The sequence below is a fragment of the Cupressus sempervirens genome, chromosome 7, assembly GCF_028749045.1.
Source record: "Cupressus sempervirens isolate cs-2001-9-10 chromosome 7, ASM2874904v1, whole genome shotgun sequence".
NCBI classification, from domain to species: domain Eukaryota; kingdom Viridiplantae; phylum Streptophyta; class Pinopsida; order Cupressales; family Cupressaceae; genus Cupressus; species Cupressus sempervirens.
Window position 1 is genome coordinate 389,195,855 of NC_143124.1, and position 17,432 is coordinate 389,213,286.

The window sequence follows — 17,432 nt, forward strand, 5'->3', positions numbered from 1 at the left end:
CTAAAAGACTATTACATAAAGAAAATTTTACCATCGCCTCAAGGTTTGATACTTTGGAAAGGACCAAGATGTAGATTTCTAAAAGCGGCGTCTCTCTAAAACCAACTCTTTTATGAATATAGCAGCACAGAGAAATAAACAGGATCAAATTTATTTTTATCTCAATGTAAAAGTTCTGATTTGTTTTTCATCAACAATTTAGCATAACCATTTTAAAAAGCCCTGACTTTGAAGCCAGAAAAATGAAACAGGGCATTTTAAGAAGAAAATAATCAATGAAATTTGCATGTTCTATTTTCTCATAATAATCTCATACCAGTGAATCTAAAAATCCCTAAAACTAGGATGAAATGAATAACTACACAATCAAACGCTTAAACGCTGGGATATAAAAACATGCCAAAAAAATTGTTGCTGCATGAAAAAATTGACGCCAATCTCTTTCACGTAGTTGGAAATGCTCAATCAGGCTGTCGCCGATCTCAATCCCAACCTACAGCCGAAGGAACAACCATCATTATGTCAGCGCAGATGCCATGGGGTTTGCAGGCATTCTCACAACTCATCTGCCGCTACCACAACATGGATACAAACTCTTGCATCTTTGTCAGCCCTGTGATGGTTAACTCAGTTTTCCACATAGAGAGCGATTGTTCTGGAAACATGCATGAACTTTTATCCCATTTTAGACATTTCACAAACTATCATTGCCTTGATCTATAACAAGATTAATATGTTCCACTGACACATGACTGACTGTCATTCGCTTCCGCCATAGTTTCCTTCCAAGCCAATCTAACACAGAATGGATTGTACCCTAGAATGAAGTATATACCGTAGAATGAAGTACACTCGAATATGGATATACTATGGCGTAAAGAAACCATATCAATCAGCCAGGCTTAACCGGCACACTCGAAGCTTTGACTTCGAGTGTGTCATACAATGTGGGACCACTTATTCCGCAACACTTCTCTCTTTTCCGTTAGTTTCGTTTGCATCTGCCCTCATCTGACATTTAACAGTCACGGTCACTGAAACTTCTACGCCATCCAGTTATCACTCACACTCCATTCATAATTTAAAGCTGGCGGTTACATTTGAATTTGAATTTCAAATCTGTGTCTCCCACCCAGGCCATTCACGATACATTTGTCGGGCTCAGTTCTATTAAATATTTTCTCTTGACTCGCTTCACCTGCCGAAACAGAATGCTGCTTTTATGCTTTTTCTTTCTCTATTGTTGCATAGAAATAGAGAGAGCCATGAGCTTCAGAAGCCATTTGAGGCTACGATCTCCAATGGTTAAGCCCAATGCCTTGAACAAAACGTGGACAGAGGAAGAAGGAAAAGCTGAGAGAGATTTAGGTGTTTTGAGAAGGAATGATTCTTCATTGTTCTAAATAAAGATCTGCCCAATGACCCCGATGGCTTGTTTTTAAGATGATTTTACTTGACTTCATAATGAATTCCAATTTTGCATTAGGAAAGGTAGGTTTCATTGCGAGATCAAATGAGAAGGTGCAGGTTTAATGTTTCCTTATACATTGGTGGATTGAAAATGTTGAGTTTAATATATAAATCTAACAACATCACTAAAATTGCACGCTCTTCGAAGAATGAAAATGCAGATTATAAGTGAAGATTACATTTGGACTACTGATTTTTTGGACTTGTTCCACGCCTCATGCTCCCTTGCCTCACTAAAATTTTGAATCGATACTCGTTGAATGACTTACAATAGTAAACTTTATGGATAGTCTACCTGCAGCCTTTGTAAATATGCCCTTGCGGATTATACAATATCTTAATAAATGTTGTATGGGTTATATAACATCTTCATCTAGATTCCATAGTTCTTTTGTTTCTACTAAGTTAATCATTTGTAATGTGAATAACCTTCTTTGTAAAATAACTCTTCTGCAATAATATGAAGGATCAATGCTAATCAAAATCATATCAAGCTTTTGTTCTAGCCATTCCATTTTTCCTCAAAGGTTTTGCTAACTCTAACAATAATACAATACTATAATGAAGAAAGTATTTATTTGTTTCTTGTGAATTGTTTTAATTCAGATTTTAAGTGCTCCAAACAATAGAAATGTGTTGCTTAAGCTATATGTTGTTTTTAATAAATCATAATCTTGTGTACCTAATCTACAATGGTAAAAGAGCAATAAAAACGTATTCCTTTTACTCTCTTTATTATGTTTCACAACTCAAATTTCTATCAAGAAAAAAATATTAATATGGTGTTTGAATAAGTTTTTGGAACAAGAATGCTTGATATTTTTTCATTATCCTTAAAATGAGTGGATTGGATAAATTTTGCAAAAGCAATTCAATGAAAGTTGTGATATACATTTATGTATCCTTTCACATGTCCTATTAATCTTGTAAACTTTGCAGATTTTTCTACTATACAGCTTATGTTTCTTAACATTATATATGGTACAATTGAAAGAATTAAATATTTGAATGTATTTTAATGATTGTGATAGTAACTATTGATTTAATATTCACATTTTTTCATCTAATACGTAATATTACTCATAGATTTTTGCATAATAAAAATGAAGGTGTGCATGTTTTTTCTTACTAGGATTAGACAAGTCTACTATGTGAAAAAAAAAATTTATCCTACATTATCTTTAAATCATATTAATGATCATTTGAAAAGGTAAGCTTTGGTTGAATAAACATTTTTAGTCCTTCCACTTGAGTTCTATATAGAGATATGTTACATTAAGTCAATTATTGGTATAAGGGATCTAATTGACTTAATTTTTCACTATTCTAGATTGACAAAAAATAATTCTCACATATGAGAATCATGTATAATATATCATCCAAGTCACATGAACCATTGAATAATGCTCAAAATATCACACTAAATATATTACACTTTAACTACATAACACCACATTATCTACCCTTGGTAACCTACTAATATGAAGATAATTAGGAAGATGTAATATGTCCATAAATTCAAGGATGCCTCAATCACTTATACTAATAAGCCTATGCTAGTGAAGAAAGCCATATTATGCATGGACAAACTCTTTGGATTAGTTTTTCATTGCATAAACTTGGAGCAAAATTATTCTCTCATGTCGATGTATAATTGTAACCTATATGAACACCCCTACAATTCAATGGTAGTCATCACATAGACAACACATTCTCCCACACTTGAGAATCTATCAATAGAGAAATAAATTTCATAATGCAAGTCATCCATATGGACAAAAAATTCTCTAATCACCTACATTGTATGTAAATGAAGAGAAATTGTGTGAGGTATATATAGATTTCTCTAATGACCTACACCATATATAAATGAAGAGAAATTGTGTGAGGTATACATAGATGTATCTGTTAAAAACACATCCAATATTGAAATTGGGGAGAATGAATAAAATATTATATGTAAAAAGTCATCACTTAGATAATTAACAATCTTGAATAGTCACCTCATTACACATTCAAAAATTAATAAAGAAAAACAAAAATAAAATGACATCAAGTTTTTTATAGGTTGTTTAATGCATATATAAAAGGGAAAAAAGAGGAAGAAATTATGCTTGATATGGATGAGGAGTATAAACCCAAAGAGGAAGCATAAATGATATAGAGAATATAGAGGATTTGGATTTATGCATGGAGTGTGAAAGCCTAACTTGACATAATATAATATCACTATTAAAGGTGTAACAATCATTTACAACTTTTTAATATATAAAGCCTCTACAATCACTTGTTTAAAACCCTCTCACTCCTCTGTATATCTCTCTCCCACATTATTGTCTCCCTCCCTCCCTCTCTCTCTCTCTCTCTCTCTCTCTCTCTCTCTCTCTCTCTCTCTCTCTCTCTCTCTCTCTCTCTGCATCTTTTTGTGACTTGAGATAGCTAGTTGTGAACATTGAGAAGACACATGTTATGGTCTTCAACGGTCTAGAGACCTTTTATCTGCATTTCCACTTCCAAGGTCAAGAAATTGAGATTGCTTCATCTTAAACATACCTTGGGGTTAAGTTCTCTAGGCCCCATTTTAGCTTATGACAAGCCATTTAGCTTTGGATTTGCAAAGCATTGGGTTCCCTTGCCATGCTAGAGAGATAATTCTTTAGACATCACTTCTTGGATACCCCAACTATGTTAACCCTCTTGGATTCCTTAGTTAGACCTACATCGCTCTATGGTTCAGTGATATGGGGGCCTTCCATTTTAGACTTAGATTGGGCCTTGATCAAGAGTATCCATATTTTTCTCCTCCATCAAATTATCAAATGCCAAAAATCTACCCACCACAATGTTATTTTGGTTGAGTTTGGTTCCCACCCTTTCAGATTGTAAGTAATCTTTGACCTAATCTAGTTCCTCCACCACCTTTGTGGCTTTGAAAACTTGGCTGAAGGATGAAAAAAATACCCTTATTTGGCATACTACTCTTCAATTGCTATTACAGACTCCTTTCCCACCTTGAAGGCCCACTATTTATACACCCAAGCCGCTATCCTTCTGAGATTGGTCAAGATAGACATCAACTATCTCCCTCCCTACCATTTCCCATTGCATGCCTCATCTCACCTCCTCCCCTCTTGATAGGATTTGAATAGATATGTCAGACTTGACATCTATAAAAGGAGGCTTAGCATTTTGTGCTAATATTTGGCCCATATGATAGTACTTGGATCTACCTCTTGGATTTTCAACTTTCTGTTCAATGTCAATTTGTTTCTATCTTTTATTTATATTTTTCTACATATTTATCTAATTAGTACCTTATTTAGGTATAGGATTGATTACTAAGAGGGGGGTGAATCAGTAATCACTAATTTTCAGATCTTACAACTTTTAGTACTATTTACCAATAAGATTCAATTATACCTATAATACTATTATCGATTATGTGCATTAACATCCACATAGAATAATAAAAGTAAACACATAATAGTAATACCAATATTATCTCATGGAAACCTATTTTAGGTGAAAAGCACAATGTGAGAACAATGCTCCCAAATACTACACTCTCCAAAATATGCTATGTTAGGAGCTTGCTTGATTAAGGGTTACAAAACACTATAAATATACCTTGTCAAAGAATTTTCTGCTATATATATTATGATATTTACTCTATTAGGAGTAACCTTTCTAAAGGATTTCAACACTATAATCTAAGAATTTTACCCTATTAAAGGTTTTACAATAGACCTGTTAGGGTCACCCTTTCAAGGGATTTCAACTATTAAAATGGCAAGAAGGTAACATAAAAAGAATTATCTATAATTTTCACTTCCTTTCCATATCAAATCCCTTAAAGCTCTTTAGCATAATAATAGACCATCATGCCTTCAACCTTGATTGTAACTCACTTACTACTTCTACACAGTTTTGTCAATAGCCTCTACTCTGCTTCCTTTTCCAATCACACTTCTTCCAGTCATGATAAAAAAACCCTATCTCGTTTCTTTCACTTAAGTATAGCACGAGTCATGAAAAACCTAAACCTAGTTCCAAAAATCATAATACCATGATTTCATCCTTTTGTATAAACCTCTAGAACAATCTTCTTTGCTTTAACCTAATGCTAACTTTTGACTTTTCTCACTACTTCGATAAGATATTTAGTGCTCTGATAAGTCGTTCTTCTATGGTAGTCCAATAGTAAATTCAATTACTAAATTTCTTTTATTGTTTATGAACTATACTGATGTAGATTGGGTAGACAGTACAATAGACAAAAGGAGCACTTTAGGGTGTTGTTTTAGTTTGGGATTAGGCATTGTATCTTGGTTTAGCAAGAAGAAAAAATATGTGGCTCCAAGTTCAGAAAAAGTAGAATACATAGCAGCTAGCATGACCAAATGTGAATCTATATGGCTTCGTAAGTTGTTAGTAGCCTTTTTTGGTCAAAAATTTGAAACTACTGCGATACACTATGACAATTAGAGTTGTGTCAAGTTTTCTAAGAATCCAGTAATTCATGATAGGTCTAAACATATAGACATTAGATATCACTTCATTAGAGATTGTGTACAAGGGGGGTTGTTTATCTACAGTACATATCTACAAAGGAGCAAGTAGCAGACATTCTAACTAAGGCATTGGGGAAGGAAAAATTCATCTTCTTCAAAGATAAGTTGGGTGTCATGCAAAACAACTTCCTCCCTAAGAGAGAGTATTAGTTTTAGGTAGCTTGGAAAGTTGTTCATCCTTATGTGATTAATTAGAAAATATTTATTAATTAATTGACTCCTTCTAGAAGTAACTAGTAACCTCTTGGTTATGTTTTTTTAAACGAGAAGAAACTAGAAACTTCTTGGTTAGATTGTTATCAAGAAGCAACTAGAAACTTCTTGGTTAGGTTGCCTTGATCAAGAAGCAACTAGAAACCTCTTGGTTAAGTAGTATAAAAGGGGGGTCAAGGGGGGCATTTGGAGAACATAACATAGGAACACAAGTTGTAGAAGCATTTGTAGTGATAGCAAAGCAAGGGCATAGTGATAGCATTGGGCATCGCAATGAGGAATATCAGTAGGAGGGAGGTTGTCTAAATTTTTCTAGTGAGAGGCAAGGAATTTTGTATCTCTTGATTTGCTGAAGTTAATATATTTTCCATCTATAGAACTGGTTTTCCTTTTGGGTTTTTTTCAGGGATGATTTATCCAAAAAAAATTTGTTCTTTATGTTGTGAATTTATTTCTTTATTTTATTGGTTAAGTTGTACTTGTTTTAGATGTGAATTATTTTTTCAGCAATTTAATAATCATTTGCAATAGGAGATTAATAATTAGTGGTTGCAACAAGAATTTTCACACTACCTCTTGAATTAAGGAAAAGGTAAGTAGAAGGAAAGTGATTCTTAAATATTAATATGAAGATTATTTTATCAAAAATATTTTGTCATTTCTTTATTTCATTTTTACAATTTTCAAAATAAAAGATGAGCATTGAAGCAATGAAATTTTATAAAATATCTTCAAATTAATTTTCACATTATTTTGAATATTTCATAAAGATATTAAAGTTTTGAAAAATGACAACAAGCAATCAAATTAATGGAAATATTTTGGATCTTTATGAAAGTGCAATATTATAAACATAAACCATTAAACTAAAACTTAGCATATTTATATATAGTGAGGAAAAATGACCTTTATACATTACTTAGTAGTACTTGTGAGCAAATATTTATTTTTGAATTTAATTTTTAAATCTCTAATATTAAGAAACGATGTATTATTTAGGGAGGTATATTAATGCTACATTTTTTATTTCAAAGGTATAAGTGCATATATTATATATCATTTATACATTTCTCTTAGCATTTATCATTAAAATAAAATTTGAAGGTAATAATAAAATTGAAGCAAAAGGTATATCTTTGAGGGTATTAGAGTATTTTAAAGAGAACATTCTAATTCATTTTTATGTTAAAACTTTAGATGAGGAATATATTTTCATGGTTAGAAATATACACTCCTCACAATGAAATGTTTAAGGGATATTGCTTTCCTACCATAAATTAATAAGAAGAGTAAACATTAGGGTGAATTTTTATTTTGAAAATATATCTTTAAATCATGTTTAAAGTCCAAATAAATATTAGGAAGGATGAATAAATTATTTGGGATAAACATAAATATGAGGTAAGGTTTTGATTTATTTTAAAATAAGTTATCTTGCTATATTATTTTTTGTGTAGGATTTGTTTCTTGGGTGATCAAGAGCATGGGAATATTTTTTGAATAAAATAAATGAGAATCAAAGAAACATTATAAAATCCATTTGATTATCAAAGATATAATTCTCAAATCAAAGGATGTCACTATTGAAAAGAATCGTGTTCATGAATTGAATCTTTGTAATTAATATTTTAAGATGTTTAAATTGCATTGTAATTAATTTAATTTAGTTGTATTTAGTTAATAGTTAGTCTAGTCACAATGGTCTCAAGCTTGTATGAATCCTTTCATTTTCTATAAAGATTGCCAAGACTATTTGCAATAGAGATACAAAAAGATGAACAACATTAGACTATAATAGACATATCAAGAACAAATGATTTTATAGTTTTAGGTATGTATTGAAATTGAACATCACATAATTGTACTTCCTTATTTTGAAGCAATTTAAAAATTATTCTTGTCATCTCAATTTGGGAAAAAATAATTTCTATTACTTGCATCAAATATTGTCCTCTTGGATTCCTTACTGTCGTTTGATAGATTTAACGTAATATATTCTCTTGATCATCAAAGTTGTATGCTATGCAATATTTATCTAATTAGTCTTCTTTGGCTAAAGTTCTATTCATTTAGACTAGGGTTTTATATTTTAAGTTCTCCTTGGCTAGTGTTTGATAGTTGTGCATGTTGTCTCCAAAAGGTTGATGATAGTTAGTCCATGTAAGAAAGAATTTGTTTGTCCACAATTGGACAAGGGACCAGTCTTGCCTATTCCATTTAAATTGACATATACCTTTGTAGTTGGTCAAGATTGTTACCTTATGCATATTAATATCATTGAATCATTACCATTCATACTCTCATTTTTTTTTATCAAGCATCCCAAAAGCATTTTGGTCACGGTTTTGATTTATCTCAAGAACCTCTTTCCCTCTTGAGATAAATCAATTGAAGCCTACAATAAAAATCCTTTAATCCTTTAAGAGCCTAAAGTGCGAGGGATTTTTTTCTTTGAGGATCATTCATGTTTGTTGGCCAAATTGAGTTGGAAGATCCCAGGATTGAGTAAGAAAACTCATAGGATTTGTAGCTAGTCAATTTGGGCACCAACGGATCTCACATTCCATAATCACTTCTCTTAGTAATGCATATATTTTCATCTACATTATCCATAACCAAATTCATTTTGATTAAGATTTGTCTCTTGAAAAAACTTTGATACAATTCTAAGATTGTCACTTTGTCTCTATCACCATGTAGAATGGTGGTTACAAAAGCACTACAATATGTGTGTTAGTCTTAATTATGCTTTGCATTCATCATCAATTATAATCTCAATTAAAAGTTCACCCCAAAATGACATCTTTCTTGTACCTATTTTAATGTGAATAGTGTATCCATTGCGAGAGAATTAAATTCACAATAGTCACGAGATAGATAGAGGGACTGGTATAGAGAAACAATATCTACTATCCTGTTTGAAATGCCCTTGTAACTGTGCATGCATCTTTTTTAGCCTAAAATGGCTTAAGTAACACAATGCAAGGATTTTCATGTCATAATTAATATGAGTATAACATCATATATTAGATGAATATATTAATGATTAGTAAGGGTGGAGACAACACAAAATTTTCATACAAAAGATAAAACATAGATGGGATAAACATGAGAAAAAGTAATGAAAGAATAATAATTAATATAATTTATTTTTTGCATGTAGTCATAATATTTAATATAATTTACTTAAGTATAGTAACATATAAGTTTGCATTGTCATTCAGTTCATGCAGAGGGGCATGGGGCCTCTAGGGGTTTAGCAATTTTATGGAATGCTAAAAGTATTCATGGTATTCTTATTAGGCAAGATTCCAATTGGAAATTGCTGATAGTTGAACACTTTGATTTGAAATTCCTTATCTTCAACATATATGGTCCCACATCTACAAATTATAAGAGGAACCTTTGGGCTGTACTGACGAATCTTATCCAGCAAGAAAGATAAATGAATTTTATATTAGGTGGGGATTTCAATGCATTACTATCAATGTTTGAAAAGAAAGGGGGAATTTTTTTGCTCATTAGAACTATCCAAGATTTTTCTTCATTTGTAGAAGATAATAACTTAAGTGAAATTTCTCCTAACAATGGATTATACATGACTAATTGACATATTGGTTTGTTAGAAATTGTTGAGAGACTGGATAGGTTCTTGTTTTCACAATCATGGAAGCTATTGAGTTTTAATTTAAAATCTGAAATCTTACCTTTTGCTGTATCAGATCATTTTCTAGTCTAGTTATTGATATCAAAGAACAACATATTGCAATGTCTTAATTGGGCTAGTTCTTTTAAGTTTGAACACATGTGGTTCAGGCATCCTAATTTTATCATGCTTTTAAAATATTGGTGGATAAATGCTCCAACCTTTAGGGATCCTAAGATGCTTCAGTTCTCTAAAAGGATTCGTTACATGAAAGGGATGATCAAGAAGTGGAATGTGGTGCATGAACTGAAAGCAAAATTTAATAATTTAGTGAAAATCAAATAATTAATTTGAAAATTGATAATTTAAGAGTGAAAACATTAATTATTTTACTAAGGAAAATATGATTTGATTTAAAATAAAACTAATTATTTATATAATAATTTTATTAATCAAAATTATATACTATTAATTTTTGATATTTATAAGGCAATAGCCTTTACACAATGATTAATTGTGAGTCTCTTATGTGGGAGGTCTTGGTTTCAATCTACAACAACTTAATAAATTATAATAATAATTCATCAAAGAACATAATAATAATAAATCTTTATTTGTACTTAGGTTCTATAGCTAAATATAAAAAAAGAAATTTATAATTATAATATACGCTTATTTAAGAATATTATGCCTATTTGTGTACAAGTATAAATTTGTATGTTTTATAGGTAAATAAAAAAGTAAAATTTGCACATATCTATATTACTAATATTATAATTAAATATGAATTATTATAATTTTGAAACTTGTATATTGACTTTGTGAACAAATAATTATAATATAAATTATTTTTCTCACACCAATGAAAAGTAATTGTGATGATATTATAAAAAACAAAAATTAAAGAGATGGAGATAGATTTGTTTAAATAGATGTATAGCCTATAGAAAATACTAAGGCAGGGGTCCCATGAGGGGGGGGGCTACAGATCTATTTTTCACGTAGGTATAAGAGGTCCCATAGGAATTTTTTGATGCGCTACAAGATTAATTAGAATCTTTTCCTCCATAATAGGAGCCTGTATTTTTAGGAAGCACATGAAAATGGGGTGGAACTAGAAATAGCCCCACTAGTTTAGGGAACTGACACTTTAAAACTAAAAAAGTATTTATCATAAAATAACTTTTAGAAAAAATTTTAGTAAATTTGAGAGCTGAAACTTTAAAGTGAAACAAATTATAAAATCCATAGGACCACTCAACTTACAAATTTCCTAAAAAAGGCATCCATAGGACTCCAACTTAATAAGTAGAAAGCCTTTTTTGACCAAAACATGTATCTTAATAATTTTAAAATTAAACATTTTATAATTTTCAATTTTGCAAAGTGGTTGCTTTTATGTACAAGACGCTGTTCAACTTGTCAAATGACAGAGTAATGCACCTGGAAGACCCAATTGATGTTAATGGGACTATGTTATGTTATGATACACGGAAAACCCTGTATTGACATGTTCTTCACAACAATGAACTGTCACGAAGAATATTCCTTTGTTCATATATTCAAAAACAAACTATCTGTGAAACTCCATAGCATAAACAATTTTTCTGTGAACAAGTCATGCAACTGTAATGAGTTTGGGAATGAAACATAACAACGTCTTATATACACATTATTTTGTAATCCTTTAGTGCTTAAGCCTTTTCTTTCCCATTTAAAGTCTCCATTTTAGTGCTTAAGCCTTTTCTTTACCATTTAAAGTCTCCATGGCATTCCGGAGTCATTGCTAAAAAGTAGGAAATAGGTAGTATTGGGAAAAAAATTGTTTCTAGTAAAAGAGTTATTTTTGATGTGGATGAGTGCCCTCTCTTTTTTGCTGATAACTATTTACAGCTTTAGAAAATTGATTCTTGTTTCCCTACGAGGTAACAACACAATAAATATAAAATCAAAGATCCACTCAGCCTAAAACGGTGAAGAATCATTCTTTCTCAAAATGCCTAAATCTCTCTCAACTTTTCCTTCTTCCTCTGTCAACGTTTTGTTCAAGGCATTGGATTTAACCATTGGAGATCGTAGCCTCAAATGGTTTCTGAAGCTGATGGCTCTCTCTATTTCTATGCAAAAATAGAGAAAGAAAAAACATCAAAGCAGCATTATGTTTCGACAAGTGAAGCGAGTCAAGAGAAAATATTTAATAGAACTGAGTCCGGCAAATGTATCGTGAGTGGCCTGGGCAGGAGACACTGACTTGAGATTCAAATTCAAACATAATCGCCAGCTTTAAATTATGAATGGAGTGTGAGTGATAACTGGTTGGCCTAGAAGTTGCAGTGACCGTGACTGTTAAATGTCAGACGAGGGCAGATGTAGACGGAACTAATGGAAAAGAGAGAAGTGTTGCGGAATAAGTGGTCCCACAGTGTATGGCTTCGAGTGTGTCGGTTAAGCCCGACCATATCAATCCATCCTTCTTTACGAAATACCTATTGTGGGCATTCTCTTTGGAGTACTTGTTGTGAGTAGCGAGCAGACGGAGCAGAGCAAAGATTACCTCGGTTATGAGGGTTTCTGCCTCTTGAAAATCGAGAGCCCAAATGCCTTCGACTGATTTGGTTTCCTACTTGTAACAAATGAAATGTTAAAATAGAAATATCAATAATAAGACAAATAATAAAATAAAGAAACGAAAACATTAAAGACAATAAAAGATTTTTGTCTTTAAGAATGGTCTTAAAATATATTACCCTGTAGTAGTGAGATTGTAGGTTTTACAATGTTTTGCCCTAATTTGACATTGTTCTTTACCATTTATCCCTCAAGCATTGCAATAGGTGTGAAATAGTTGTCTACCTTTTACAGCACCATTAATGGATGTAGTCGGTGGAGAGCCAAATTGAGTACAAGTTTTCTGATTTTTGGGTTCTCATTCAGTTTGCAAATGTGATATTTTCAGCATTTCAACGCTTTTCCTGATATGAAGAAAGCTTAAGGACTCGCACTCAGGTAAGGCCTGTGCATATATAGATAAAACCATATCTCAAGAGATTAAGGGCTTCGTTTATCATTGTTTTCCACTTAGAATAGTTTCAACCTCATCTTTCTTATAGATGTCTATTTCATTTTTTTTATTGTTAGGCTTTTAAATAAATTGCTTGGGTAATTGTTTTTTTCCTGTACGGATGGAAATGAGGATTCGTTCCCCGAATGATCGACAATGATTAAACTGTGCGTGTTCTGTTTGAAGATAAGCCTGATTTCCTGTTCCATCACTTTGTAATCTTTCCTCTTTCTGATTTATGTTTTTGATGGAAGGCTTCGGTTTACAGCTCAACACACTACTTCGTCACCATTATATATTTAATGAGCCAAAGAAAAGTTTTGACAGAACACCCATCTTGTGAATTTAGCTTCATTCAGAAAAGTTTTGAGAGAACACCCAACTTGTGAATTTAGCTTCCTTTAGAGCATTGTGGGTCTATCTCCCAGCATGCTCAGACGAGGTTGTTGGATTGACACCCTAGTTGACCAAGGTATAATGAAAAATCCAATGCGTGGGTAAAAACATCAGCATCGCTATGAGGATGTTCACCGAGTTGTGGGCAGCCTCATACCTTCTAAGGATTTGATCTTGGGCTTCCTACGTATGAGTGAAATCCCCTTGTGTCATTTATTTTTACCGTTTCGGAAATGTAAAAGTCTATCCTCTAGGCAAATACATGCAATTTTCAAAATCATTCATCCCAATTTGCATAGACTTCAAGACAAATCGTTCATCCCAATTTATACAGATTTCAGGACAAATCGTTCATCCCAATTAAGATAAGTTTCAGGGGAAATATTAAACCCATCTACAAAATTTAGAATGTAAAGTTTTTAAATGTGACAAGGGCTAGGAAGGGTGAAAAAAAAACTGCATCCGCACGTAGGTTTACCTTTTTGGTCAATTGTATTCTGTGTTCAACAATGGCAAGCAGTACCTTTGAGAGCTTAACATTTCCGTTATCACTATAGTTGGTTGAAATTTCTTCTGCATCTTTAATTGATACGGCATTTGCATAGGTGTTTACTTGTATCAAGATTACAAGGAAAACATTTTTCAATTTAATTTATTAATTTCCGCGGTCACTCAATCTACCATTAATTGGTTTTATCTTTTAATATCCTCAAACCATCCTAGTGTATAAGCTCTCGCATTCTTTAATTAAGTAAAATGATGAAAACTATGAATGAGGATTTTCTTTTGAAAAGAAAATGCCCAATCTAGAATTTGGAGGATGGACCCTTATCCTCAGTGATGATAGCATTCTTTAATTAAGTAAAATGATGAAAACTATGAATGAGGATTTTCTTTTGAAAAGAAAATGTCCAATCTAGAATTTGGAGGATGGACCCTTATCCTCAGTGATGATAGATATGGTAACATGGAGTCTTTCAATTTATTCTAACACTCTTCTCACACTTCTTTATTTTATGTGGGCTGAAAATCTAAGCTTCAATTCATTCGGTGAATACAAACAAAAGAAAACATCACAATAAGTGCAGTGATAAGTTAATCAAAACAAAGAAAAAAATAAAGGAATGACAGTTGTAATATTTAACTTGATTTTGTTAGACAGTCTATTGAGATTTCTTGTAGACAAATGGGACACATAATGGGGGAATCTAAAAACCAGTTTATCTCAAAAAAAATTTGATGCAGTTGAATAACAGTAAATGTGTTCCTTTATTAGTTCTCTAAACATCTATTATGAAAATATTTCTCAACTCGCTTATGTCCTCATATAATTGAAGTTGCTTGCAAAACCCACATGCAAAACATTTATCATTATATCAATCAATTTGTTGAATGATGTCAAACCATTTTGTGAAAGTAAACTTCGGTGTTTTTCTCCAAACTGTATTTGTATTGAGAAATTCTTTCCTTGCAACAATTCCCATTTTTATAAGAACTAATTTTTTTTTAAGAGCTTCTATCTCCAAGATTCTGGAACCTTCATTGGAATAAATAATGCTATTTAGGCAGTATCCCACTTTGTTTTCCATGAGGCCGGAGGTGTGCATGAGGATCTACTCTATAGCTCTACATCCACTAAGACTCGATATGCTTTTACCATTGATACCTTGCATGTCTACTTAGAAATATCCAAATGTTGCAGATAAATCAATATCTCATAATCAAGAACAAAACATAATAAATCCTAGTTGAATGAGATATAAATCTATAGCATTCCATTAGCATTAACTGTGCAGTGCACAATGTCTCTATTAAAAAGAGATTACATTAAAGATACTATCCTATGATAAAATCTCCAAATCTTTCTTTAATATGTGATATTCAACGGTTATTTTATGATTATATTATGATAACATTTGCAACCATTCTTCAATATCAGATCTTCACCAGTAATTTTAAATCTAGAAGTACATAACTTAGTTGGCTAGTGCTACACAAGTAACGAAGATTAAAATGAAACATATTAAATATTGTTGACCAATCCAAAGTAGTCTATAGCACTGGACAATACTTTATCTATAGGAATAGCGGATCAAAGAGTACATTTGTAATTTGACATCAAATTTTAGTTATCGGGATTGAATTTTGATCTAGAAGTTTGCAACTCTCTCCACTAATGAAAATGCCACAATAATTGAAATAAAAGAATTTTAATAATGTCCATCACATAAAAGAAACTTCTAGAATCAAAGACCACCACCCCCTATTTGTACAAATAGTGGACCAGGGGACCAAATTGATATAAATTCATTAATCTTCTCTTCACAAAGATTTTTCACAACATCCATTAAACCAAAGGAGCTTAGGGACCCATACACAATGCATCATGTTTGTAGACCATAAAGAAAATGAAAATGGGGTAAAGTAGTAATCAACTCTTAACATCTAATTAAGCAATTAGTGAATTTTGATGGACATGTTTCGAATTTTGGTTAAATGGTTAAAATAAAGACTTTTTACAATGTCCAAGGGATGGAATCAAAGAATACAACATCGTGTCTCTAGAAACAGGGACCAAAGAGCTATTATGTTTGTAATGTGGTCATAGTATGAGGTCTTCAGCAATTTATTTTGATCAAGAAGTTTACAACTTTGTTCAATGTTGAAAAAGTCACAATGGTTGAAATGATAGATTTTTAACAATGTATATCAAACTAGCTTATGGAACCCAATAGCAACCTATCATGTTTTAGAAAATAAGGAACAAGGAACAACTCACCATGTTTCTAAAAACAGACTAAAAGCCTCTAATCTTCTCTCAAAGTGAAAACTCCAACACAAAATTTTGATCAAGAAGTTTGCAACTATATCCACTGATGAAAAAACTATGGTCATTGAAATAAAAGATTTCCAATAATGAAGTCACCAAAAAACACACACACAAAAAAATGTTTATAGTTTCCTACAATCTCATCTCCTCAAACTGAATACTAAAATCGTCCATGATTCCAGAAGAAAACTGAAAAATTGTATTGCAGTGTGGATTTTGTGACAATAGACATAAAAGAGAAGAAGACAAAAATTAAAGGTTGTTAATACTAGTTGTTTCTTATTTTTAATTGGCTGTAGCAATTAGAAACATAATTCTTGATTGAATAAAAATCAATTTTTATATTATTAGAAGCACCAGCTTCATTTTGGAAGTTTCTAAAAGTTTCAGTTGGAAATTCCTAAAAGTTTCTTACTTTCTTGGCTGGAAGCTTCTAACTATCTCCCCAAAATACATTTTTTTGGCTGAGCGGTTTGTAGAACCCTTTGTTTATAGGTAGATGCTTTTAATCCCAGTTAATAATGCTAATGCTAATTTGATACTTAACGTCATTATCAATTGTGACTTACCTAAACTGAAATCGTGAAAGTTACAATTGCCCTGGTTGGCTCACCGAAACTAAAAATCTGAGAGCTTAGTATATGAATTAGATGCAAAATTAAAGTGGTATAAGAAAGCACAATAGAATTGTGTTCAAGTTTGATATAATTAGAAAGAATGTTTCTAGGGGTTTTGGGAAGCGGTGAGCTATGGGTGAGGCGATATAGAATTAATTGGAAACAATTGATGTTTGCAAGCTTTGATGATTTTTTTGGGTAAGGGGTTAAAATGGGGCATGAAAATCCTAAACCTAGGCTTGATCAAACTGGGAATGGAGATGATTCCAAAGAATCAGACATTGCAAGCTTCTTGTAAAGGTATGGATGGTGTCCCTGTGTTTTAGCTATCTTTGCACATTTGTACATTACTTTTAACACCTAATATTATCTTGACAAATCCAAGTATTAGTCAATTATTCGAGTAGGGTCTGGAGAGATGTGCATTCTCTTCCATCCAAAACCTAGAAATGTTTGGTTTTTTTTTTATATTTTAATTTATGGCATATATTTTATAGTGATTGACAAATCCAATAATCAGTCAATTATTGGAGCAAGGTCTAGAGAGATGTGCATTCGTTTCCATCCAACACCTAGAAATATTTGGTTTCTATTTTATATTTCAATAAGTTAGTTACGAATTGCAAGC

General features: G+C 31.9%; 1 non-coding gene and 1 pseudogene across 1 annotated transcript; one reads left to right on the forward strand and one right to left on the reverse strand.

Annotated features, from left to right (window-relative positions):
• The window catches only part of LOC149547132 (berberine bridge enzyme-like D-2), a 9,765-nt pseudogene extending 8,989 nt beyond the window's left edge, over positions 1-776 (reverse strand).
• A 12,306-nt stretch (positions 777-13,082) lies between these two features.
• LOC149547133 (small nucleolar RNA Z103) lies at positions 13,083-13,170 on the forward strand. The gene has a single exon (XR_016354601.1). It is a non-coding gene; the product is annotated as a small nucleolar RNA Z103 (small nucleolar RNA).
• Positions 13,171-17,432: the final 4,262 nt, after the last annotated feature.